The sequence below is a fragment of the Protopterus annectens genome, chromosome 4.part0 (assembly GCF_019279795.1).
Source record: "Protopterus annectens isolate FY-2018-M chromosome 4.part0, PAN1.0, whole genome shotgun sequence".
NCBI classification, from domain to species: Eukaryota; Metazoa; Chordata; order Ceratodontiformes; family Protopteridae; genus Protopterus; species Protopterus annectens.
The window spans coordinates 1524964940-1524992394 of NC_056733.1; positions in this window are offsets into that span (position 1 = coordinate 1524964940).

The following is a 27455-nucleotide window of genomic DNA, read 5'->3' on the forward strand; positions in this document are numbered from 1 at the left end:
ATGATCCAATGGAGAAGCAGCTAAAATATACTTCCTGACCCTTCAAAATATATCTATAATGTATACTGCTCAAAAATGTTTAGTGTGCATTGCAACACCACTTGCACCTGAAGTTTACATCATATTGACAGTTCCTTGTAACACAATCCCCCGGATTTACTAAACTTCCATGCAGGACTAGCTTAGTCCTGCATGGAAGCACCCATTTAGGAGCAGGATGGCAGCACACCATGCATATTAATAAGCCGCGCTGCCCGAGCTCCTAGGCTTCGGAGCGTGTAAGAGTGCAGGGGGTGTGTCTGGGAGCAAAGCTCTCAGAATAAACACGCCCCTGCAATGTAGAACAGCAGAAATTGGTAAGGAATGAGCGAGACTGCTCATAGGTGTCCACATATCCCCACCAACAGTCCCCCATGTGTACAACAGCAACAGTACATATAAATAAAATGAAGAAACCCTTTTATTTTTTTTTTAAATTTGATTAAAGCTAACCATAGGTGCGCAAGTGTACCCATCTCTTAGCAACGATTAAAGCAGCTTAAAAGGCTGAAGAGGATAACAAGGAAGATATATGCAAATGAAGCAGCATAGCAATAGTGTAGTGGGCAGAGCATTCCCTTTACAAGCAGGCATTCCTGGTTCGAGTCCCACTGCAACACATTCCATTTTCCATGGCAAAGCACGTTACGACCAATATTTTTGTTGCAAAACCCACTAAATAACATATATTTATGACGTGGAGTACTGCAGGAAATGCACATGTGAAGTGTCAGTGTCATAATGAATAAGGCACTAGTAAGCAGGTTTAAGCACAAATAAGCAGTAGTAAGCATATTTAAGAACTAGTAAGTGAGTTTAAGTGTGTTTGCATGGGGGTAAGCAATGCCTACACTGGCTAAGCAATTCTGAAGCTAACTCTCTGTAAGCAGATGTAACGGCAGGTTAGCAGTGCTTACCATCATGCAAGGCCGCTTACAAGTGCTCAAAAGTGCCTTAATCACTCTGTATCCAATGGCTCTTGTTCTGCCCATCAACAAAATAAACAGCCATGCAGGTCTCGAACCCTGGACCCTATAGTCCCAGTAGTTATCCACCAAGCCATCACAGAAGTACAGAAGAATGAGGTAGTAGTAGACATGTCCTCACCTTAGTATAATCAAACTGAACCTGTGAAAGGCATCAGTATACAGTCATATGTGCCATAAGCCACTACATAACATAAATATGTGAACTGGAGTACAGCAGTAAGCCCAGAAGTGAGGTATAATTGTAATAGAGTGTTGAAGTCCCTAATAAAACACAAGGACCCCACAGAGTGTACGTACACATCAATCTGGGATACTAGGCATACATGTAAGGTGTAATGAATAATAACACAATGACAAAAAGGCATTATAATGAATGTGTAATGTAGGCGACACTAAGCATTGCACAGGCCAGCTTAGGAGGTGTGAGCATTGTGTAGACCAGCTAACTCTTTGTGGCCAGTGGTATTCCCCTTTAAACAATGCCAATATTAGGTAAGCAGGTTTGCCCATAGCTTAGCTGTTTCAAAACTGGCCAATCACAGAAAAGTGCAGGAAATCTGCCCTACTTAAACACAAAAGGCGGAAATACAGCTCATAACTGGTTGTGGCTTCCCCTTGCAGGAACTATGGCAGTAAGGGGAGAAGGAGTGCACTTCCAGGTGCAGCGCTGGTGCATCCAGGAGTCCAAGGTCATGCCAGGACTCCTAGTTAAAGACCATGCACAGAGACTGCTGCAGGGCCAGTACCAGGGCTCCCAATATAAGGCAAAGGCCTGGGACCATCTCATTCATGACCTCACCAGTGCCACTGGCATACGCCGAACTGGTGATCAGGTCAGGCACCACTATGCTGACCTGAAGCGGCAGAAGGGGGACCTCTTGGAGGAGTGGCTCCAAGAGGCTAGAGCATCAGGGGATGTTCCAGCCATGTGTAAGTATCACCCCAGTATATGTGTAATAAGTGCCAGCTCAGGTATATCATGGATAGGCATGGCTAAATATTCCTCTTATGTCCCCCACAGCTCCAGTGGAGCGGGCCGCGAACCAGGAGGCCCACATCTGCCGGCTGGCACAGTTATGATGAGAGGCAGGTCAGTAATACTCATGCTTTTACTGTCATAGGAAATAAATATAAAAGTAGTAGTAAATTAATTGCTAGTATTACACCTGTATTGTTCAAGGCAAGTACTGCATAGGTTCATAGGTTCATAGGTTCATACTAGGCTATCTGCCCGAGGGCATTTACAAGCCTAGCCCATAGTTTTGTGGCTTACGCCACCCCTTTAGTATGGGGAACTATACCCATTATTTTGCTGTGCCTCTGTTGAGCAGTGACACTGAGGTAATCCCTGGGGTATATCTGCGATCTCCCATCCATTGGTCAAGATTTCTCTTGAACAAGGCCAGCGAGGTGCTCTGCCTCACATATACCGGAATTTTATTCCACAGCATAGGGAGTCTTTGGGTGATGAATCTATCCCTCCAGCGCGTCCTATTAATAGCCGTGTCGAGGTTTAAGTCTCCTGCCCTTGTGGCTCTGACGGATCTAGATTTTTTGAGGTGAAGCATATTCATCAAATCTGGGTTTGACATGGCCTTGTATGTTAGGCAAAGGTCACCTCTGAGCAAGCGGTAAGCGACTGAATAGAGCTGGAGTTCTTTCAGTCGGGCATACACTAGAGAATATGCAGGAAGAGTCTCATATTGTTTGTATGGCAATAAAAGTGTAATATCCTGACAAAACAGGTCTAACTGCTGGACTGCATGTGTATATTCTGGTATCATATGGTAATGTAGATTTGCAATCATGTAATAGTACTGTAGTATTAAGCACTGTTACCCACACCATGCACCAAAGCTTGAATGTGTAGGAATGCCTGTATATGACAGGTGTAATCCCCAGAGGCTGTTTAGTACAACCGAGAGACACATAGACAGTAAACAGGGAAAATGCAGACAATGAAAAATGAATAGCACGTGCAACTGTGATGTGAACTGTTGTTTTTTTAGCACACACAGCCACGGTTCAAATCCTGCCAGTGGCAGTAGTCTGCATACAGAATCATACCACACAACTGTACAGATATGTCCAGAATGTCTATTAAAGTTGCCCATATCTAATGCCTATCAACCTGTCCCCCTGGGAAATTAGTGGGATGATCCCAGACATATAGGCAGCAAACAGGAAATACAACTGATTGACACATCTATGAAAACAAACCTGGCATACTAGCAACTCCCCAATACCTTATGTGACTAAGAAGCCGTGTATGTCCCATTTACACCCCAACTTGTTAAGCTGTGGTCAGAGTGTGTACAGTAACAGAGTGAGATGTATGTGCATAATAGTAATGTGAAACCTGGTACTTTGTGTGGGAACATTCAGGTAGTGCTAATAAACATTCCTCCCACAGGTCTGTCAGACACCAACACTGTGCCCAGAAATACAAGAAGGATATGCAGTTGCTCTGAATAACGAGGTATTACACATCACTGTCACCCACACTGTTCTACAACATATAACTGTCTAGGAATTCTGTATAAGAATGTTGTTAGACAAGGTCTAAATGTATAAGTACAGGGGATTAATAAGACAGAAAGCAGACTGGAGATATACAGCAATATCAATATAGCAGACACAACTGTGATAGGCAGTGTTTACGTTGTAGCAGACACAGCCATGATCTGAATCCTGGGAGTGGAATTAGACTGCATACAGATTCATACCCCACAACTGTACACATGAGGCCAGAATGTCCAGTATATGTGCCCATATCTGCTGCCTGTCCCCCTGTCACCCTGGTAAGTCTTTGGGATGATCCAGGATGTGTAGCCAGCAAACAGGGAATACAAATGATTGTCAACCATCATGAGAACACGTGTCACTGTAGCAACCCCCAAAACTGTTAGGAGAGTAATATTTCAAGTATGGCCTATCTACACTCCCATGTTGTCAAGCTGTGACCAGATTGTGTACAGTAACAGAGTGAGATGTATGTGCATAATACTAATGTGTAATCTGGAACCTTGTGTGGCAACAGTCAGGTAGTGCTAACAAACATTGCTCCCACAGCTACATTGGATATGAAAAACTGTGCTGAGAATTACTGACCAATATAACCTGTACAGGTACTGTCCACCCTGGAATTGTAGGGGATTGTGAGTGTTGCAGTTTCTCTGAATAATAAAGTATCACTGGTCACTGTCGTCCACACTGTGTAGGAAAGCATGTACATGTGTGTTTCAGGTCACTAAAGATGGAAGAGGGCAATATTTTAGATATGTCCAGGCACACCTGCATGTGGTCAACACATAGCCAGAGTCTGTGCAGAAAGAGTTGGATAGCTTAGTGCAAAACATCAACCCGGAATCCGGGAGTATGTGTATAAACAGTTAGTCAGTGTTAACAAACATTCTCTCCAAAGGTATACCAGGTAAGAGGTGTATACTGCAGATAAAACCAGTTCATGTGTAATGATGTTGACAGCCATATCAGTGTCCAATATAGGTCTATAGGGTAGTGTAGTAAGACTTGTAAGGTACAGATAACAGCACGGACTAGGAAAGTAATGTGGAGTAAAGCAATATACTACTTGTTAATTGACATCTGTTTCTCCTCCCCCACCTTATCTCCAACATTAATCAACGTATCCATCCCCAGCTGGTATGTACTAACTCTGATACTGTCCAATTGTTTGTCCCATGCATGTGCCATATTGAATTATTCCAACATTGTTGGCATGGTGCCAACAACGTACCTGCATGCTGTTCTTATTAACACTATGGTCCCATATATGCATGTGCTTTGTTTGCTATGCAACTGTTCTGTATCTGGTGTCTGGGTTAATGGGAATATCTATGCATGCTGTTATACCTAACCCTGGAATGTGCTGACTATTACTAACCCATATATGATGAAATCTAAACACTATAGCATGCTTGGGAAGGCTGGTCCCAGTGGACCCACCTGTCCCACCTCAGCTGGCCGAGGCACCAGCATATCTGGGGCCCAACCCCACACCTCCCTGTCCATTGGTCCTGCACCACCTTTGGGTTGAACCACCTCAGGGGATGTGGCTCGCCCCCCCCGGGAGTGGGAGTGGACAGGCACCTGTCACTCATCGCCAGGTCGGGGTCGTGGTGCATAGAGCTATCAATGAGCAGGTCGGTGATCTTCTATGCCAGCAGGAGGGCTGTGTGTCACGATTAGAGAGTCAGCCTGGCTCTGTGGCTCAGCCCTTAGCACAGCCAACCTTGGGGCTGTGAAGGTGCAGTGGTGACTGCCATGGGTGGGGACCTCAGTCCCACTGTTACCACTAGGGGGGCTTGTGGGCTTCCGATATCCCAACACCCCTCCCCATCAAGGTGTTTACCCCCCACATGTGTCATATACCACCCCTGTATGAATCTTGTGTGTCTTGCCTGTTAACCTACCCAGCCTACCTCCCCAACTATATATACTACCCCTCCCCAACATCCCACTCTCCCCTGACAAAAAAAGAAGTGCAATCTCTTCCCACAAAAAAATCTTGCCCCATACATAGCTGTCCATTTCGCACACGTGTCCACTGGACACATGTAATCCAGTCTAATTGGCAGCACGACTTATTATTGTTGTTCTCACCCCTCTCCCAGGGGTTTGAGCGTCCAAACCTACCTCCAAATTCAGTGAATATGCACAGCTGTTGCTGTAGATGAAATGGGCAGCTATGGACCTTCTCTACACCCTTCCTGCACATCTCTAGCTATTTTCCCTACTGTCTTTCCCTCTTTGTGCCACATGTTCACCACTTTCCTATCAACCCTTTTTTCTTTTCTTTTAAAGAAATTAGCACGGGGTAAGTGGGAGTAAGCACTTTTAAGCAGCAGTAAGTGGGTCTAAGTCTGTTTGCGCAGGAATAAGCACCGCCTACACACATTAAGCAATTTAGAACTTAACTGAGTATAAGAAACTGTAACCGGAAGTTAGCAGTGCTTACCTCCAAGCAAACACACCCAAACCCACTTACAACTGCTTTAAAGTTTCTTAATCACTCTGTATCCAATGGCCTATGTTCTGCCCAGAAACAAAATAAACAGCCTCTGCAAGACTTGTACCCAGGACTCTGCACACCATAGACAAAGTGATTTACCACTAAGCCATGCCAGATATACATAAAGCTGATGTTTTCAGAAACATATCATCCAGCCCAGTCATGCAACAGTACAGAGAATGTATACCAACATCTAGATGTAGGTGTGTGTGTAAATATATTAATATCTAAACAGATACAATATATCTATATATGTAGATATATATATATATATATATATATATATATATATATATAAATATATACATATATATAAATATGTATGAACATATATACATGCAAATGCCTACAGTGACACATATATATGTCTCCACCTATATATCTACTTATACACAGCAAGTTACATATATGTAAGCAGATATATATCTATACAGGTATATACGGACATAGTTGTGTATATGTAAGCAGATATATATATATATATATAGGCATACATATGCAGATATCAATGGGAGATTAACTAAATCATAAATGTCCACATGCACCATTAATGAGGTTGAGAGGTCCCAAACAATATATGTCTTGCACGAATAGGTATACCCACCCACCCACAGCCAAACACATCTGCCTGCAATACACTACCAAGTGTTGCAGATCCCATAACCAGTTCCCATCACATCATAGGCACAAGATATTAACAGTACTACATCCCACCTGTATGATGTCAGGCTGGTATTGGTAACATATCATGCAGTACAGTCTAGCTCCCATAGGAAATGTAAAATGTGGAAGCTAGCAACATCCCCAGGATACATATGCAGATACAAATATATATATATATATATATATATATATATATATATATATATATATATATATATATATATATATATACATGTGAATACACATACACACGCAGAGATATGTACAGTAAGATACTCATGTAGTAGGTGCGCACAATATGGAATAGCCACTATGCCTACAGTTAACACCCTAACAATTGGAAACTGGATGAGCCACCCATACAAATAACATATGTCTGCAACATATACCCATAGAGATGTCATAGGCACACTGGCAAACAGAACAGTCTGTATGGCAGGAGGCAGTAGGCCTACAGTAGCCCACTTTATGTAAGTAATGTCAAGATAGGTGAAATGTATGGTACTGTACATCCAGATACCTGATGGCAGCTCACCCCTGATACCCCCACATTTTGTAATAGCCTAGGTTATGTATGGTGCACCCCCTAGACTCAATACTACAGGGCCATATACCACTGTTAAATACACTGGCCTATAGAGTGCATATGGGCACATATGTATTGAGTAGGTGAAGCCCAAACATATATGGCCCCAGTCCCACAGTATGTGTGTTGGATACAACAGCAGTGGACTGCTGGCTGGAATGGCAGCATGGTATACGTATGTGTGCGTATGTATCACTATCTGTATATGTGTAGACATATAATGCTCTGTATATGCATATATCTGGGTGTGTATATGCATATCTATGTACATATACACACCCATCTATATATGCTGATATGTACATGTGTAATTATCTATATAGATATCTGGATAATCATATGTACATATATATTCACCATATGTCCTGAACATGGGGTGTAGCCCTACGTCAGCCCCTATAGTCCCAACTCTGTAGTGCAAGGGGATGTCAATATGTATAGCAGGTATATTAGTAGACTATTGCTACCATAATAGAGATTGTCTTCACAGACATGGTGCGTGTGGGAGGTCACATCTGCTTTTCACATGTGCACCATTGGCTATTGATAGACACCCTAAGGACATCATAGTATAGTACCGCTGCAAGCACATAATGCTCCTGTGGCTACAGCAGAGATATTGGCCAATAGATGTGGGCATTCTGACACACTCTGTACAGTCCAGAGGTTTGCACAGAACCCCTTAGTGCAGAACATGTGGACCAAGCCTGACAATATGGATGTTAACAGCCATATAGATGGGTATAACACATAACGACTGGTATGCATTCGCCCTCATAGGTTATGCATTCACACACCCCTGTCTGTTGTGACACATAATAACTGCTGATATAGAGGTGCCATGGCCACATACTACCCACTAGATATTGACATACATCTGTACAGCATCCCAACGCTCTGACATACATGACTGTTAAGGGAGGTCCGGCAGCAGTACATCTAGCAAGTATCTGCGCATGTCATCTCACCGGGTAAGTATACTAAGCTGCTAGGCATGTAACAAAGCACTGTGCAGGGTACAGGCAGACTGGTTCAACACTAGCCTACATCTCCTATGGGGGAATGCACATGTACCTGCATATATAGCAGGCTCTACAGGCATGTCACAGCAACAGGTAAGATACACCTGTGTGGAAGTGCATAACCACAACCAATGTGAACACAGCCACAGCCACATATGGTAAGCTAGCATAATATTACAGTATATGGGCTATCTGTTCAACACCACCCTCCTATGCGCCACTCACACACTAACCCTACATATACTGGGCTGCTACATGGTGTGGCCTGATGCCTGTCTGTGGTATGGGACATGTGTGTGTATGGCCCTACAAATATGTAAGCCAATATCGTAACATACAGTGGAGCAGCGTGTAACATCAGATAGGACAGGACCTAGAACGATGACATCTACCACAGTCTGTACACAGGCCAAGGTACATATTGACAGTGCACACACTGTCGACATTCACCATAAGTACATAGACCTCAGTACTGTACAAACAACCACAGAAGGTCTAGGTTATGTCATCAAATATAACTCCTACTGTACATAACATGTGTAGCAGTCTGATATCTCACTGGCTTGTTACCAGATATGATGACACTAATTATGGTGTACAGCACATATGCACCTCTTAATGCATGACATATGTACAAAGGTTGGCAGAGTTGTGGCTGGAAGCCCATACACAGGGCCAATATTGACATGTTGCTGTGATAACATCTTACATTTACTGTTGTAACAGGGTTTGTTGCAACATATGTCCTATGAAGGATATGATGTCAGTAACTGTCCTGGCTTTCAACATCTATAGACTGAAATCCTCACACTACCTTCTACAGTTCACAGATACTTGCTCTGTGGGTAACACATGAAACCAAAGGCACCACACACTGCCCAATCTGCAGATGACCCTACAGATGGGAAGCCCTTATAAAATAGAACTGACATGACAAGTATTAATACATGTAGGACAGCCATATCCGCACACACCCTGTTAAACCAACATTACTCCAAATGAAGTATAGCAGCACTTACACTCTGTAGTCAGGTCAGGCACATCCCCCTCCTGTGTGTTGGCCTGTTTCCCAGTGTATGTTGTCAGAGGTAAATCCCCAATCCATCTGAAATGCTGTTTGCCAAACAACAGATCGAGTTCCTACTCACAATGAATGGAAAGGCCCAACACCAATATGATGTTCCTAGATACTGGAGTGTGTTTTCATGCAATTGGCTATAAGAATGTTACCACAGCTGTTCCACATGCAATCAGCTAGGGGAGGGCTGCAATTCATGCAAAGGCCATCAGCTGACCATGAGCATTACTTAAAATGCACATGCTACTACCTAAGCAAAGCAGGTGTAGGTCTCCTCATCCACCAGTGAGGGAGTGAGAGAGGCAGACAGAGGCAATGACAAGTCAGGGAGGGGTGGGAGAGTAAAAATTAAGCATGTTTGTGTCACACACCTACCAGCATAGGGTATCAAACCCCTAATGACTATGTAGTGCTATCACAGTCCTACGCAGTTATTGGATGCACCACATAAGTTACCTGTTGAGGAGTCTTCAAAACATATATGTGATGGTGAGTGACATTTGCAACAGGGATATGGTAGCTATATGGTAGGTGAAGTACACATGCCTGTTTGCATGAACAGGTGCCAGTGTCAACGCAGCCACACTCTCGCAGGGACACGCACACATTAACACACTTGGCCAGGCCAGAGATAGAGCTCATCACTAGTGAAATTGCCACAACACATTACTGTGCAGGTATCACATGCACCACATTGGTCGTACAGATGTTATATGGGCAAAGGGCATGGGGAGGTGTCTGACATCAGACAGCATGCTTCAGTATGCCACTGGGGGTTGTAGTGAGTGTGGATGTGATCATATGCATCATACACCACAAACACACAGGGTGCCAGTACTGACATGCATGGGTGCATTTCTGCATGGGTATGTGGTGGCCAACTGTGCCAGATGGCTATACAAGGCTAGGTGATGGGTATACCTTGGCATCAGGCCACATAACAATTGTATGCATTGTGGCTCAGGGCTGTGGTTTCTGAATTTGCCCACACAGGTGGGTACTGTATCCACCATCCAGTCACCTGTGTGGGCAATGCTGTGCATTGCCTGCCATGTATGTGTTCCTTAGTCCATAACATGGACGGTGACTGGGATGTGCACACCTCCCACATCCATGTACAGTGACATGTGGAACTGTACCTGGGGTGTCAGGACCATGTGTAAACAGATTATCATCAGATGTGCCAGTCTTGGCCACCTGTGGCAGGAACTGGTAATAGACAGCAGGTTAACCCTGCACCTACATTGATAGCATGCTAACGGCATTCCCTGATGTCAGTTCCATCTGTCCATACAGGACATGTTTTTAGACATGGTATGTCCTTTGTGGGTCACATGTGATGGCACCATAGGTGTTGCAGGTGTCCAGTGGGGAACATGGGGAAGGTGCACTGTCTGCATGTATGTGCCTATTGGACAGATGGACAGGGTGCCATGCCCTCTGTAGGCCACTGCAATCACTCCATAGTTATTAGTGGCCAATATGCAGTGTACTACACACATATTGGTTGTTGCCTTGGTGTGTGTGTGTGTGTGTGTGTGTGTGTGTGTGTGTGTGTGTGTGTGTGTGTGTGTGTGTGTGTGTGTGTGTGTGTGTATACGAGACATGGGTTGAGTGTGTGTTCTGGGTAATACTGGGGTTGCTAACTGTGATTGCCTGGCCTTGATGTCACATGTATGGGCATGGATTTGCACCCCAGCCTCTCGGCTATTTTAAATCTGTTATCCCTGTATAGTGGACATTGTGATATTAGGGCCACCATATAAGAAATTTGCAAAACCTGCTCCACATTGGGCCCAGGTGTCACACACTCCTCCACACAGCATACAAGTTACAAACACAAACACACCTGTTATGTCTGGGAGTAGAATCCCTACCTAACTAGTTTATTACACTGCAGCACTATGCAGTTATAGTACGGGCCATGGAGATTATTGGAGTAGCCTTTCCCCAAAGGTGTATATCACATTGGATGACATCAGCAGGATTTCCAAAGTAGAGCATTTATCATGTACTGAGTGTGACTAGCCTAAAATGCATTGCTCCCTACACAGAGATTGAAACACACACAAAACATCCACAATCAACAAGTGTGGATATAGAACCCCTAACAAAGGTCTATATCATACTACAGCATGAAGCTGTTATAGGCTGCACCACTGGGATTATGGGAGAACTATTTCCCCAAAGGTGTATTTCACAATGAATGACATCAGCAGAGTTGCCAAAGTAGGGCATCTGACATGTACTGAGTGTGACTAGCCTAAAATGCATCACTCCCTACACAAAGATTGAAATGCACACAAAACATGTGTGGGTATAGAACCCTTAACAAAGGTCTATATCACACTACAGCATGGAGTTGTTATAAGACACACCATGGGGATTACTGGCAATTTCTATCCACATAAGTGTATTTCACAATGAATGACATCAGCAGGATTGCCGAAGTAGGGCATTTGATATGTACTGAGTGTGACTAGCCTAAAGGGTCTACTTCATGATGTCGAAAGTAGACAATATTGAAGCTGATATTATTGGCACCACAACATCGAAAGCGTGGAACATCGTGCAGGTAAACGGAAATCTCCGTAGGGGGAGATTTCCCTTTACCTCAATGTAGTGTGGTCTTGGAGTTGGAATATTTAAGTAGGAGGGTGTAGGGGGTACAGTCCCCCCACGTGGGGGGGGGGTGCCTATGCTAGTTAGTTTTTTTTTTTTTAAACGTTATTCGATGTTTTACTACATCGATCACTAGAGGTCGACCTTTAGTGATTCGATGTAGTAAGATTTCGATAACGTGATATAGACGCAGCCTAAAATGCATTGCTCCCTACACAGAGATTGAAACACACACAAAACATCCACAACTGACACGTGTGGGTATAGAACCCCTAATAAAGGTCTATATCACACTACAGCTGTACACAGTTATGGCACACGCGATGGAGATAACTGGGCTGCAGTCTTTGCAGAGATGTATTTCTAGGTGGATGACATCAGAAGGCTTGCTAAAGTAGAGCCTATAGATTGTATGGAGTGTGACTACCCTAAAAAGCATTGCTCTCTACACAGACATGGTCAGGCAAACACACACACTGACTAAGTCAGGGATTAGAACACCTACTTAACTTATTTATCATACTACAGCAGTACACAGTTACAGGACACGCTACAGAGATTACTGGGCTAAAATCTCCCCAGAGGTGTATTTCTAGGTGGATGACATCAGCAGCCTTACCAAAGTAGAGCATTTAAATTGTAGGGGGTGTGACTACCCTAAAAAGCATTGCTTATTACACAGACAGTGACAGACTGACACACACAAAGAGTTTCCAAGGCTGGGGTTAGAACTTTTACTTAACTGTTTTATCACACTACAGTAGTACACAGTTATGGCACATGCAGTGGAGATTACTAGGATACCACCTTCCCAGAGATGTATTTCTAGGTGGATGACATCAGTGACCTTACCAAAGTACAGCATTTCAATTGTAGGGTGTGTGACTAGCCTAAAATGCATTGCTCCTTACACAGGGATTAAAACACACACAAAACATCCACAACTGACATGTATGGGTATAGAACCCCTAACAGAGGTCTGTATTATACATGGAGCTGTTTTAGGACACACCACAGGGATTACTGGAAATCTCTTTTCCCAAAGATGTATTTCACAATGAATTACATCAGCCGGATTGCCAAAGTAGGGCATTTGACATGTACTGAGAGTGACTAGCCTAAAATGCATTGCTCCCTACACAGAGATTGAAACACACACAAAACATCCACAACTGACACGTGTGGGTATAGAACCCCTAACAGAGATCTATATCACACTACAGCAGTAATAAGTTATGGCATGCACTATGGAGGTATAGCCTTCCCAGAGATGTATTTCTAGGTGGATGACATCAGCAGCCTTGCCAAAGTACAGCATACGGATTGTATGGAGTGTGACTACCCTAAAAAGCATTGCTTTCTACACAGGCAAACACACTTGCCAAGTCAGGGATTAGAACACCTACCTAACTAATTTATCATATTACAGCAGTACACAGTTATAGGACGCACTATGAAGATTACTGGACTAAAATGTCCCTAGAGGTGTATTTCTAGGTGGATGACATCAGCAGCCTTACCAAAGTAGAGCATTTAAATTGTAGGGGGTGTGACTACCCTAAAAAGCATTGCTTTCTACACAGACAGGGACACACACAGTTTCCAAGGCTGTGGTTAAAACTCTTACTTAACTATTTTATCACACTACACAGTTATGGCACAGGCTGTGGAGATTAGTGGGATACAACTTTCCCAGAGATGTATGTATTTCTGGGTGGATGACATCAGTGACCTTACCAAAGTAGAGCATTTCAATTGTAGGGATTGTGACTACCCTAAAAACATTCTTCTCTATACAGACAGACACTCACACAGTTACCAAGGCTGGGGCTAGAACTCCTACCTAACTATTTTATCATATTACAGCAGTATGCAGTAATGGGATGCGCCATAGAGATTAATTTTGTTTATCTTTATTTATTTATTTACAGTTGGTTAACCAGGATAGTTCATTGGGCCAAAAGAACCCGTTTTCAATGGAGTCCTGAGGAGAAAAGCTCCACACACAGATTACACAAAGATTACAGTGATTTACATTTTAACAATTTCTGGTTATAAGACAGAACAAAAAATACTGAGGTTACAATCAAAAATAAAATTTATTTTTTTTTTGAAGGAGAACATTGCTCTAGTAGGATTAAAAATAAGTAGTTAGATGCAGTAGGCTTAGAATTTGCTAGATGCAAATAAGAAGTTATTTACTAGATGCAAATATGAATTGCTATCTGGAATTTATGAGATGGAAGACTGTAGGAAGTGGGGAATAGGTTATGAGGGGTTGGAGCAGGAGCATTCCCTTGTGGATGTTAGATGTGAGTGGAGCGATTTTTTAAAGGATGGGAGGCTAGTTATGGTATGAATGGAGGGAGGGATGGAGTTCCATAGGCGTGCTAGGGAAAAGGACAGGAGGTTTTGTCCTGGGTGCGAAGGGGTCTGTAGACTTCTATTAGGTTTTGATTTGTAGATCTGAGAAGTCTTTGTGTGTGGTGTATTTTAAAGGTAGTGGAGAGGGAGGGACAGAGGGATGGCTGGAAAATGAGTTTGTGCGAATAGGTGAGCTGAGTATAGGAGAGGTAGTTGGGAAGTTCAAGCCAATTTAGTTTGTGGAGAGGTGCACAGTGATGGGTTGAAGATTTGCTGCTAGTGGCAAATCTAGCTATTTTATTATAACAAGAGGACAGTTTTGTTTTGAGAGATGATTGTAGGTTTGTTAAAAGAGGGGCACCATAAAGAAGGGAGGGTAAGAGAAATGTAGTAGAGAGTGAGCTTAGTAGCTGAAGTGAGGTATTGATTGTGTCGGTAGAACATGCCAAGTTTTTGGTGGGGTTTTTTATGTTTAGTAGTAGATGGGAATTGAATTTAAGCTTGTCATTGATTTGGACTCCTAGTAGTTTGGTTTCATATACCAGTTCAAGAGGTGTATTATTTTGGCTGGTGATGGAGAATAGTTTTCTATCAAAGGTATTGGTTTTAGAGGGGGTAAATATCATAAGTTTTGTTTTAGCTGCATTGAATGCTAGATGGTTATCTTTCATCCACTGTTCTGTGATAGAGAAGGCATCTTGAGTCAGCTTTAAGAGAGTCGGGATGGATGAGGCAGCACAGATGATTGTAGAATCATCTGCATATTGAATAATGTTAGCATAAGGGATTGAGCAGAAAAAAGCATTAATGAATATATTGAAGAGGAGGGGACCCAATATAGAACCCTGTGGGACACCTGTGGTGGTGTTGAGGAAGGAGGAGGTGGCTTTTTTCCAATTAACAGCTTGTTGCCTGTTGGAGAGATAGCTGGTGAACCAACTGAGAGATGAAGGTGATAGGTTTAGGTTAGATAGTATAGTAAGGAGTAGGTTATGAGAGATAGTGTCAAAGGCCTTAGAGAGATCGAGTAGGATGGTAGATACAGTGAATCCAGAATCTCTAGCTTTATTCACAGTTTCAAGGAAGGATAGGAGGGCAGTCATAGTGCTATGATTGGGTCTGAATCCGTGTTGGGTAGGAGTTAATAGGTTGTTGTCTAAGAGATAGGGAAGGAGTTGAAGATGGATACATTTCTCTAGTATTTTTGAAATGGGAGAGAGGATGGCGATGGGCCGGAAGTTGGTAATATTAGTATTGTTGCCTCCTTTGTGCAGGGGAATGATGAAAGCCTTTTTCCAGAGTTGTGGAACAAGACCTTCTTGGATAGAGTGGTTGATTTACTGATTGGGAGGGCAATGGCTTTGGCGGCTATGCTGAGGAAGTATGAGGAAATGTTATCAGGGGCATTAGTGCATGATTTTAGCTTCTGCTGGTGTTTTTTTATGGTAGAAGTAGGGATAGGTTTAATGGAGAATTGAGGGGGTTGAGAGGATGGGAATGAAGATGGAGGGGGTGATGGGAGAGGAGAAGTGGAAGTAGGAGGTGGATTGTTATTAGAGAAGGAAGAGGTTAGTTTAGAAATAGAGTTTATGAAAAAAGAGTTGAATTGGGTGGCAAGATCAATGTCTTGTACATTTGGGCAAGGGATTGGGTTTTCAGTTGCACCAGGTTTTAAGAGGGTAGTTATACCTTTCCAGAACATTTGTGGGTTGGTTTTATGGTTGCTTTGAAGTAAGGAGAAGTAGTTTTGAAGGTCTGCTGTGATAAGCTTTTTTACTGAGTTAAGAAGAGTTTTTTGTTCCTTTGGTAACGTGTCCGGGCTTTGTCTCTAAGTTGCATGGTAGTTAGTGTGTTTTTTGTTAGCCAGGGGGTGGTTTTGTTTTTTATTCTTTTGGTTTTTAAGGGAGCAAGAGTATCTAGAAGATTTAGGAAGGTAGCATTAAAGTGTCCGATTGCATTTTCCAGGGGTAGAGTTTTTAGGGAGTACCAGTTAAGTGATTTTAGGGAGTCAGAGAAGGCTTCTGGGTTGAAATTTCTTTGGCATCGGGTACTGATGTAATTATGAGTAACTTGTAAGGGAGAAGGAAGATGCCTAGCGAAGATGGGAAGGTGGTCGCTGAGGGAGTCAGGAAGAGTTCCACTATCAGGGTAGTAGTGGGGGTGAGAAACTAGGATCCAGTCTAGGACGCTGCCACTAGTGAAGTCTTTAGAGGGCCTAGTCGTGGAGTTGATGAGTTGAGAGTAGGTTGATGTTTAGGGAGTGTGCAGGGGAGTGAATGGAGGACCAATTAATATTAATTAATTACTGGGATACAATCTTCCCAGAGGTGTATTTTTAGAGGGATGACATCAGCAGCCTTACCAAAGTAGAGCATTTATATGGGAGGGAGTGTGATTACCATAGAAAGCATTGTTTTCTATACAGACAGACAGACACACACATATGCAGTTGTAAAGCCTGGGGTTAGGACTGCTTCTTAACTAACTATTTTAGCACACAGCTATGGCACGCGCTATGGAGATTACTGGGATGCAACCTTCCCAGAGATGCATTTCTAGGTGTATGACATCAGCAGCCTTATCAAAGTAGAGCATTTTAATTGTGTGACCACCCTAAAAAGCATTGCTCTCTACACAGACAGACACACACACAAACCAAGGAAGGGGTTAGAACTCCTACCTAATGAGTTTATCACACTACAGTAGTCCGCAGTTATGGGATACATTACAGAAATTACTGAGCTAAAATTCTCCCAAAGGTGTATTTCACAGTGGATGACCTCAGTATGCTTGTCATAGTGGGGCCATGGGGAGAGCAGTGTGTGTGTGCATGGGCCATAACCCATTCATCTAGGGGTTGACATGCCACATGCGGGCACAACCTGGGTCATATTTCACAGGTACATGTATACAGCTGCTAGATGACTACTTCCTTGAACAGTCATGTTGCACAGCTGGCGCATGCACCGCATACTCTGCAATGCTGACAGATACTTGTGTGGTTGTGGCCCTTTGGCTGTGTGCTGGGTGGGACAGGCCTGGATGGCTCCTTGTCACAATCACCCTGTTCCACACATCTATGTATGTCTACCTTTGGCTTGTTATAGTGTGTTGTCCTTACATATATGTCTGTATTCCTATCCACTGTGTGTGCAAAGCATGAGTGATGCATACTGAGGAGTGTCTGTGCTAACATCTACGGCTGCCAGATATGTCTGATCCACTGGTGTTTGCAGACATGGCCTTCATGTATTTAAGTGTGTGAGCATGCCCAGTATAACCTTTCAGTATGTTGTTGACTGACATTGCCTTCATTTCTCTAAGTGTGTGGGCATGCCCAGTATGGCCGTCTGTACTGAATGTGTGGATCGAGTCCAGGTAGTTTGTACTGCAGTGCTGATCTTTGTGTTGTACACCTACAAGTAGCATCCTGTCTCTGCAGGGTATCCGTCGATCATTTGGCATTGACTGCTACACCATTTTTGCATAGGATGGGGGGGCACACCTGACTATTTCTACATTTCTACACAGGACTGTGTGGGGGGCACACCTGACTGTTGCTATATTTCTACGTAGGATGGGGGGCACACCTGACTATTTCTACATTCCTACACAGGATTGGGGAGGGCAGACCTGACTGTTACTACAATTCTACGTAGGATGGGGGGGCACACCTGACACTTATACACATTAGCTAGGACTGTACTGGTATGTCGGGTACTCCATTTCAGTCTATAGTCTTACCTATTGTGCTGACTAGAGGCATACCAGTGTACTACAGATCTTAGCTTTTAATTACCTACATATTAGTTTCTGACTTCCTACCCTTCAGAACTGACATCCCACTGCCTGTCCTACTGTAGTCTGTCTGTGTAGGCCTGGGGGAAGGTTACCCATAGGTGTCATTCAGAGGCCATATCACAGCCTTTGTTTGTGTTTGTCTACACCTGTCCTGCTGGCTGTGACTGTTGTTGGGTATGTGAACCCCCCTTACTGGCATGTGTGAGTCACTTACCTTGTGGGTGTCCCAGTATTGAGGGTGGTGCTGCAGGGCTGCCTATGTCAGATGCACATAGTGCACTCCATACACATGGTTAAGCACAGGTAGTGTAATGTTTGGCATCCCTTTTACTGTATGTGAGCGTCAGAGAGAGGTGTTATTCCCTGGGTCCCTCCTGTGTCAGTGTATGTGCTATGCGTTGCCTCTTTGCCAAAGCAGGGCATACTGGGCATGCCTCCTTCTGCCTACTGGGGCAGGCTCAGGTTGTTCCTCCTCCAAGTCACTCTGTGCCTGTGCAAGCCTTGGGAATGGTGGAGGGCTGTGTGGCCCTGCCCTGTGCTGTTCCTGCTGCAGCTGTTTCCACAGGATCATATTGTGTAGCATGGCACATACAAGGACAATTTGGGTACATGTAGCTGGTGAGTACTGCATGGCTCCACCAGATGTGTTCAGGCACTGGAACCATGACTTGAGCATCCCAAACACATGTTCTGCTATAATTCTGGTCTGTGCATGTGCCTCATTATGGAGTTCTTGTTCGGGTGTGTGTGCATTTCTGATGGGTGTCATCAGCCATGACTCCAGTGCGTATCCAGCATCCCCCACTAGGTGCCCATCAGGGATGTCCCCATTAGCAAAACTCTGGTACAGCTGCGTCAGATGCCAGATGTGGGAATCGTGATAGCTTCCTGGGCAGCCAGCACACACATTCATTATTATGCCCTGGGCATTGCACATGACCTGGCAGTTGATAGAGGGGAAGCCCTTGCGGTTGATGTAGACCCTGCCCTGCTCTCCAGGTGGTGTTTTGATGCATATGTGAGTGCAGTCTATAACACCCACTACCTCAGGGTATTCTGCTATTTGGTGAACAGTTGCATATTGCTGGCCAAAGCCTCACGGTTGCTGGAGAAATATACGTGCTCATCAACATGTGCTGACATGGCATCCAGGAACTGGTGGAGTACCCTGGATGCTGATGCCTGTGAAATCCCCATCATATCCCCAGTTGGCCTTTGGAAGGCACCTGTGGCTAGTATTCTTAGGCCTACACATACCTTGGTATTCACTGGGATGGGTTCCCCTCTGTTAGTTCTGTGTGCCAGGCGTGGCCGGCACAGCTCAACAATTTGCTGTAGGAGGTCACTGTCCATCCTATAGCATTCCACTATCTCCAGCTCATGTAGCCCCTGCTAGGTTACCCTGGGTCTGTACACTCTTCTCTGTCTCCTCACTGTGGGTTGGTCAACAGCATTCACATCCTCACCATCCTCAGCCTCCTCCACAAGTTGTTGTATGATAGCTATTGCAGCCCCTATCATTTTGCTGTTGTGAGTGTCCAAGTATGTACAAACACCAGAATGAATTATTTATTCCCAATGACCCCTTCAGCAGTCTGTCTAAGTAAGCACAAGTATCAAAATGTAACATATCTCCCCAAAGATCCCTTCAGTAGTCTATCCATGCATATATGCATGATCAGCAAAATGATCTAGCAAATGACCTTACTTACTTCAAAGACTTGTTTTTTTTTTCTGCCCTAGTCTCTTGTCCGGATTTATGAAGCCCATTATAGTGTGCAGTATTAGTTTAAGAGCTATTTTCAGCAATATTGCCGACGTGCGATCCAGGAACGAGCTCCCAGGACGTGCATGCGAGCTCTTAGGCTAATCCTGCACAGACCGAGCTCCTGTATGCAAATTACCCTCATTTGCAGGTGAAAACCATGCAAATGAGGGTAATATGCGATCAAGGAAGCTGGCAGCCGTCCATGCAGGATGAGTACAGTGTGCAGAAATGTACTTGGTTAGTAACCGAGTACAGTTCAGCAATCTACAAAACGGAGCCATGACAGCTCCCAATAAAGGCTGCATATCATTGAAGAAGCATGCCAATGTCCAAGTAGAAGGCCATTGTGATTACAAAATGTAAAAGAAAAAAATAAATGTTTAATTTTATCTTCACCGATCTTGCCTGGTTAAGCATAGGGCAACAACACGCAAACGGGATTGGGGGGAAATTAATAAAATAAACCTAAAATAAGCATTCTAACTAAAATCAGTATTCTGCCATGCAAGTCAATGGGAGTCAGAAGACAACCTGGCCAGTGCATTATGGCTGCTAAGGGGGGAGGCTCAGCGTGGGACATGTAACTATGCATTAGCAGGCAATCCTATGCAAACGAGGGATGGGTTAGTGAATCCCAGATTTATCCATGGTGTGAGGCAGGTCCCAAGAGTGTAAGAGTATAAATAGCTGGGTGCAAGACTAGGATATAGGTGACATCATGGGGGTGTGTGCCAGGCATACTGTAAATGAATTGGAGACCTGTGGCTTGGGATTGCTCCTAGCATAGTGCAGCTAAGCTAGGGGTGTGTCTAAACCTGCCAAGCACTCTTTACAAAGTGTAAGCAGGTGTGCACGCTGCAGACTGGGTTGTACAGGAAGAAAAAGGAAGTTAAACTTGGAAAAAGCAGCTCTGTGCACATTTGAGCACTCTGTTTGCGTGGTGCGCACACGGGCCTAAACAGGGAGGGAGGCAATGGGAAGAGAAAGCAGCAGTAGGAAGGTAATCAAGGAGACCTAGTTGAGCTGCCAGGTGAAATGTATCAGAATCAGCTAATCACACAGGAAGCAGACCAGCCCAGCCCAGAACACTACTATAAACCAAGCAAACACCTACCCCCCCTGGTTTACCATAGATTTGTCGATGTGGACATCCCCTATGGTCACCTAGTGGGGGATGCTGGGTATCCGCTGGAGCCATGGCTGATGACACCCATCAGAAATGCACACACACCTGAACAACAACACCATAATGATGCACACGCACAGGCAAGACATATAATAGAGCATGTGTTTGGGATGCTCAGGTCATGGTTCCGGTGTCTGGACACATCGGGTGGAGCCCTGCAGTATTTACCAGCTACATGTACCCAAATAGTAATGGTATGTGCAATGCTACACAATATGATCCTGTGGAAACAGCTGCAGCAGGAACAGCATCGGGCAGGGCCACACAGACCCCACCAGTGCCAAGGCCTGTACAGGTACAGAGTGACTCAGAGGAGGAACAATCTGAGCCTGCTCCAGTAGGCAGAAGGGGGTGTGCCCAGTATGCCCTGGCCTTGGCAAAGTGGCAACACATAGCATATGCACTGACACAGTAGGGCCCCAGGGAATGACACCTCTCTCCAACTCGCACAGACAATAAATGGGATGCCAAACATGACACTACCTGTGCCTAGCCATGTATAGGGAGTGTACTATGTACATCCAACATAGCAGCCCTCCAGCACTATCCTCAAGTCCGGCACATCCTCAAGATAAGTCAATCAACCTACCAATTGTCAAATGGAGTAGAATGTGCTTTTACTTGTAGCTATGGTATGGATGTGAACATGCAAGGTAATTTGGTGGCCAGATGTCAAGGCAGCAGAGAGTAGACACCCATAGTGGCACCATGAGATCTACAACACATACTGGAGTCACCATAGTAGCCAGTACTACACAGGGTGACAAAACCTACTGCAGGAAATGGCCTGAGTGACAGAGGTGTCCATAAGAGCCACACATACCAGTCAGGAAGGATCACATACCCAGGAACAGTCTCTGCCAGCAGGACAGGTAAAGACAAACACAAACAAATGCTGTACTATGGCCTCCGAATGTGCTCTATGGTTAACCCCTCCCCCAGGCCTACACAGACAGACTGCAGCAGGCCAGGCAGTTGGATATAAGTTGTGAAGTCTAGGAAGTCAGACACTAATATGTAGATAAACAAAGCTAGGATCTGTACTACACTGGTAAGCCCTAGCCAGCAGGATAGGTAAGACTACAGACGGAAATGGAGTGCCTGACTTACCAGTACAGTCCTAGCAAATGTGTACAAGTGTCAGGTGCACCCCCCCCCCCATCCAACATACATATAGAGTAACAGTCAGGTGTGCCCCCCACTCCTGTGTAGAACAGTAGAAACAGTCAGGTGTCCCCCCTGCTATGCAGAAACGTAGCAACAGTCAATGGCAAATGACCGATGGATACCCTGCAGACACAGCATGCTACCAGTTGGTGTACAACAAAAGGTCAGCACCTCAGTACAAACAACCTGGACATGGTCCACACATGCAACACAGATGGCCATACAGGGCATGCTCACACAACACATGAAGGCCATGTCTGCAAACACCAGTGGAACAGACATATCTGGAAGTTACAGTTCTCAGTGTGAACACGTCAGTATGCACCACTCCTGCTTTGCTTTGCACACACAGTGGATAGGAATGCAGACAAATATGTAAGGACAACACACTATAATAAGCCACAGACACACAGGCATAGATGTGTGGAAGTGGGTGACTGTGACAAGGAGCCATGTGGGCCTGTCCCAACTGGCACACAGCCTAAGGTCCCCCAACACATGAGGTGCAGATGTAACCCACTGCGGATACTAGCCACCAGTACCTGTCAGCATGACAGACTATGTGGTGTACGTGCCAGCTGTGCAACAAGACTGTACAAGGAAGCAGCCATCTAGTAGCTGTATACATGTGCCTGTGACATATGACCCCATGTGTGCCTGCATGTGGCCTGTCAGCCCCTACATGAATGGAGTATGGCCCATACACACACTGCCCTCCCCATAGCAGTAGTATGACAAGCCTGCTGAGGTCATCCAATGTGAATTACACCTTTGGGAGAGCTATAGCTCAGTAAAATGCATGGTGTGTCCCATAACTGTGTACTGCTGTAGTGACAGAGTAGTTAGGTAGTAGTGCTAACCCCAGACCTGTCAATTGTGTGAGTGTGTGTTTGTTTGTGTGCTTGTCTGCCTCTGACTGTGTAGAGTGAAATGCTTGTTAGGCTACTCACACTCCGTGCAATATATTAAACTTTGGCAAGGCTGCTGATGTCACTCACCTAGAAGTACACCTCTGAGAACATGATAGCCCTGTAATCGCTGTGGCATGTACTGTAACTGTGTACTGCTGTAGTGTGATAAACTAGTTAGGTAGGTGTTCGAACCCCCGCCCTGGCAACTGTGTGTGTTTGTGTGTGAGTCTGTGTTTATATCTGACTGGGTAGAAAGCAATGCTGTTTAGGTGACTCACACTCCAGACAATAGAAATGCACTACTTTGCAAAGGCTGCTGATGTCACTCATCTAGAAGTACACCTCTGGGAAATTGATAGCCCAGTAATTGATGTGGCATGTCCTGTAACTGTGTACTGCTGTAGTGTGATAAACTAGTTAGGTAGGTGTTCGAGCCCCAGTCCTGGCAACTTTGTGTGTGTCTGACTGGATAGAGAGCAATGCTTTTTAGGCTACTCACACTCCATACAGTACAAATACACTACTTTGCCAAGGCTGCCGATGTCACTCATCTAGAAGTGCACCTTTGGGAAATTGATAGCTCAGTAATTGCCGTAGTGCATTCTGCAACTGCGTACTGCTGTAGTGTGATTTAGAACGGTGGTAGTGTTCCATCTTTATCCATGTCAGTTCCGGATGTGATGTGTGTGTCTCAGTGTCTGTGTATGGAGCAATGCAGTATAGGCTACTCACTCGCAATACATTACAAATGCCCTACTTTGGTAGTCTTGCTGATGTCATTAATTGTGAAATACACCTTTGGGGAAGATGAACTTCAGTAATGTCCATGGTGCATAATATAACTGTGTAGTGTAGTAAACCACCAAGGTAGGGGTTCTACTCCCAGATATAACAGGTGTGTGTATGTGTGTTTGTAACTTGTGTCCTGTGTAGAGGTGGTTGTGAATCTGTGACACCTGTGGGCAATGTGGAGGTGTCTTGCTAATTTCATTTATGGTGGCCCTACTATATATCACAATGTCAACCATACAGGGATAACAGATGTAAATGGCCTAGAGGCTGGGGTACAAAGCCATACCCATACATGTAATATCAAGGCCTGACAATCACAGTTAGCAACCCCACTGTGCCATCACATGTGACTCACAACAGACATACCATGCCTGACAACATGGCATGTATGAACAGATGACACTGGCATCAGGAAATGCTGTTAGCATGCTACCAATGTGGGTGCAGGGAAATCAGCTGATCAGTACCACTACCTGCCACATGTAGGCAAGACTGGCACATCTGATGATGAGTTGTGTTCACAGTATGGGCCAGACACCCCAGGTACAGTTCCACATGTCACTGTACATGCATGTGGGATGTGTGCACATCCTAGACATCATCCAAGTCAGGGACTAGGGAACACATTCATGGCAAGTAATACACAGCATTGGCCACACACAATGGTCACCCACGTGTCTGGAAGACAGATGCAATACCCACCTGTGTGGGCAAATGCAGAAGCTAAAGGCCTGTGTCACAATGCAGACCATTGTCATGTGGCCTGATGCCAAGGTATACCCATCTCCTACCCTTGTAAAGCCTGCTGGCACTGTTGGCCAACACACACCCATGCAGACATGCACCCATGCATGTCCAAACTGGATCCTGTGTGTTCATGTGTGTGTTGTATGGTGCGTATGTCCACATCCACATGCACTACTCCCCCCAGGGCACAGTGGAGCATGCCCCCTTATGTCTGACACCCCCTCATACTCACTGCCCATACGACCTTCATATCACCCGTGTGGTGCATGTGTTCCCTGCACATTGATGTGTTTTGGCAATCCCACTAGTGACGGGTTGCACTCCTGGCCCTGCCAAGTGTGTTAATGTGTGTTCGTCCCTGTGTGAGTGTGCCTGTTCTGATGCTGGCACCTGTTCATGCAGACAGGCATGTGTACGTCACCTACTGTATATCTACCATATTCCTGTAGCAGATGTCACTCACCATCACATATATGTTCTGAGTGCTCCCCACCAGATAACCCATGTGGCGCATCCAATAACAGCATCGGACTGTGATAGCACTACATAGCTGTTGGGTGTTTGATACCCTGTGCTGGTAGGTGTGTGACACAAACATGTGTCAGATTTACCCTCCCACCCCTCCCTGACATGTATTCACCTCTGTCTGCCTCCCCCACACCCTCTCTGGTAGATGTGGCGGCCCACACTTGCACTGCTTAGGCAGCAGCATATGTATTTAATGTGATGCTCATGATCAGCTGATGGCCTCTGCATGTATTGCAGGCCTTCCCTAGCTGATTGCATGTGGAACAGGTGTGGTAACATTCCCATAGCCAATTGCATGGAATCGCACTCCACTACCTAGGAACATCCTGGTGGTGTTGGCCCTTGTCTGTCACTGTGAGCAGGAGCTAGAACTGTCGTTTGGCAAACAGCATTTTAGATGGTTTGGGGATTTACTTCTAACAATATACACTGTGGGAAGAGAGCAAGAAACAGGAGGGGGATGTGCCTGACCTGCCTATGAACTGTAAGTGCTGCTATACTGCATGTGGAGTAATGTTGGATTAACAGTGTTTGTCTGGATATGCCTGTCATACATGTCACAACACCTGCCATGTCAGTTCCATGTATATCAGGAAACCCTATCTGCAGGCTCATCTGCAGACTGGGCAATGTTGTGCCTTTGGTGTCATGTGTTAGCCACAATGCAGCTATCAGTGGAATGCAGAAGGTACTGTGAGGAATGCAGTCTGTTGATGGTGAAGGCCATGACAGTTACTGACTACATATCCCTCATTGGATATATGTTGCAACAAACCCCATTACAGTGGTAGATTAATGAGGGTATCACAGCGACATGTCTATACTGACCCTGTGTACATGCTGTCAGCCACACCTGTCAACCTTTGTACATATGTCATGCATGAAGTGGTGCATATGTGCTGTACACCGTAAACAGTGTCAACATATGTGATAACACGCCAGTGATATATCAGAGTGCTACACATGTCATGTACAGTAGGGGTTACACTTAATGCCATACCCTGGAGATCCTGTGGATGTTTGTGCAGTACTAAGTGCTGTGTAGTGATGGTGAATGTCGGCAGTGTATGTATTGTTCATATGTACTGTGGCCTGTGTACAAACTGTGGTAGATGCCATTGTCTTAGCGCCCCTTCTATCTGTTGTTACATGCTGCCCAACTGTATGGTACCGTATTATCTTACATGTGTGTAGGGCCATAGACACACATGTCCCATACTATAGACAGCCATCAGACTGGACTGTCTAGCAGCCCAGTATATGTAAGGTCATGCTGTGAGTGGCAGATATGAGGATGGTGAAGGACAGATAGTCCATATCCTGTACTAGTATGCTAGCATGCCATATTTGGCTGTGGCTGTGTTCACATTGGTTGTGGTTATGCACTGTCACACAGGTGTAGCCTACCCTGTGCTGTGACATGGCTGTCGAGCCTGCTATATATATGCAGGTACTGTACCATGATAACCTTAGGATGTCTGCCAGTAGCCAATGGCACACATGTTATGAGCTTATGTCACCTTCCACACACACCGTGTCTGTGACAACAGTCCCAATGGCAGTAGCAAATGTCTACTAATATACCAGCTATACATACCAGACAACCCCCTGCACTACTACATTGGGACTACAGGGGCTGGGGTAGGGCTACACTCCATGTCCAGGACATATGGTGGGACGATATGGACATGCATGTATCCAGATAGCCATATATATATATATATATATATATATATATATATATATATATATATATATATATATATATATATATATATATATGGCTCATCCAGACTCTGCTACACTTTGCTGTGAAGGAAAGGTTAGTTTGCTTTTATTTTTTGTATTTTGTATATTTTAAATACGGTAGTTTGTTTTCTTTACCTTGTGTTTTACTTGCATTCTGCTTTAACAGCATATTAAAACTTCAAAAGAGACCACAGCTCGCTCTCTCTTCTGAGTCGGGCAGAATTTTTTTTCCTGCCCTCCCACCCAGTCACAGCACAGTTGTCTTGTTAAATACCACTGTCTTTCTAGTTGCCTGCCTCTTATGTTAATCTGACCATATATCTCATTTCCTCTCTACTTTTACTGGCTTGTGTGAGTAATCACTAAATCAAAACCCCCTTCCCTTCAACTATTTAAATTTATTGGCCATCC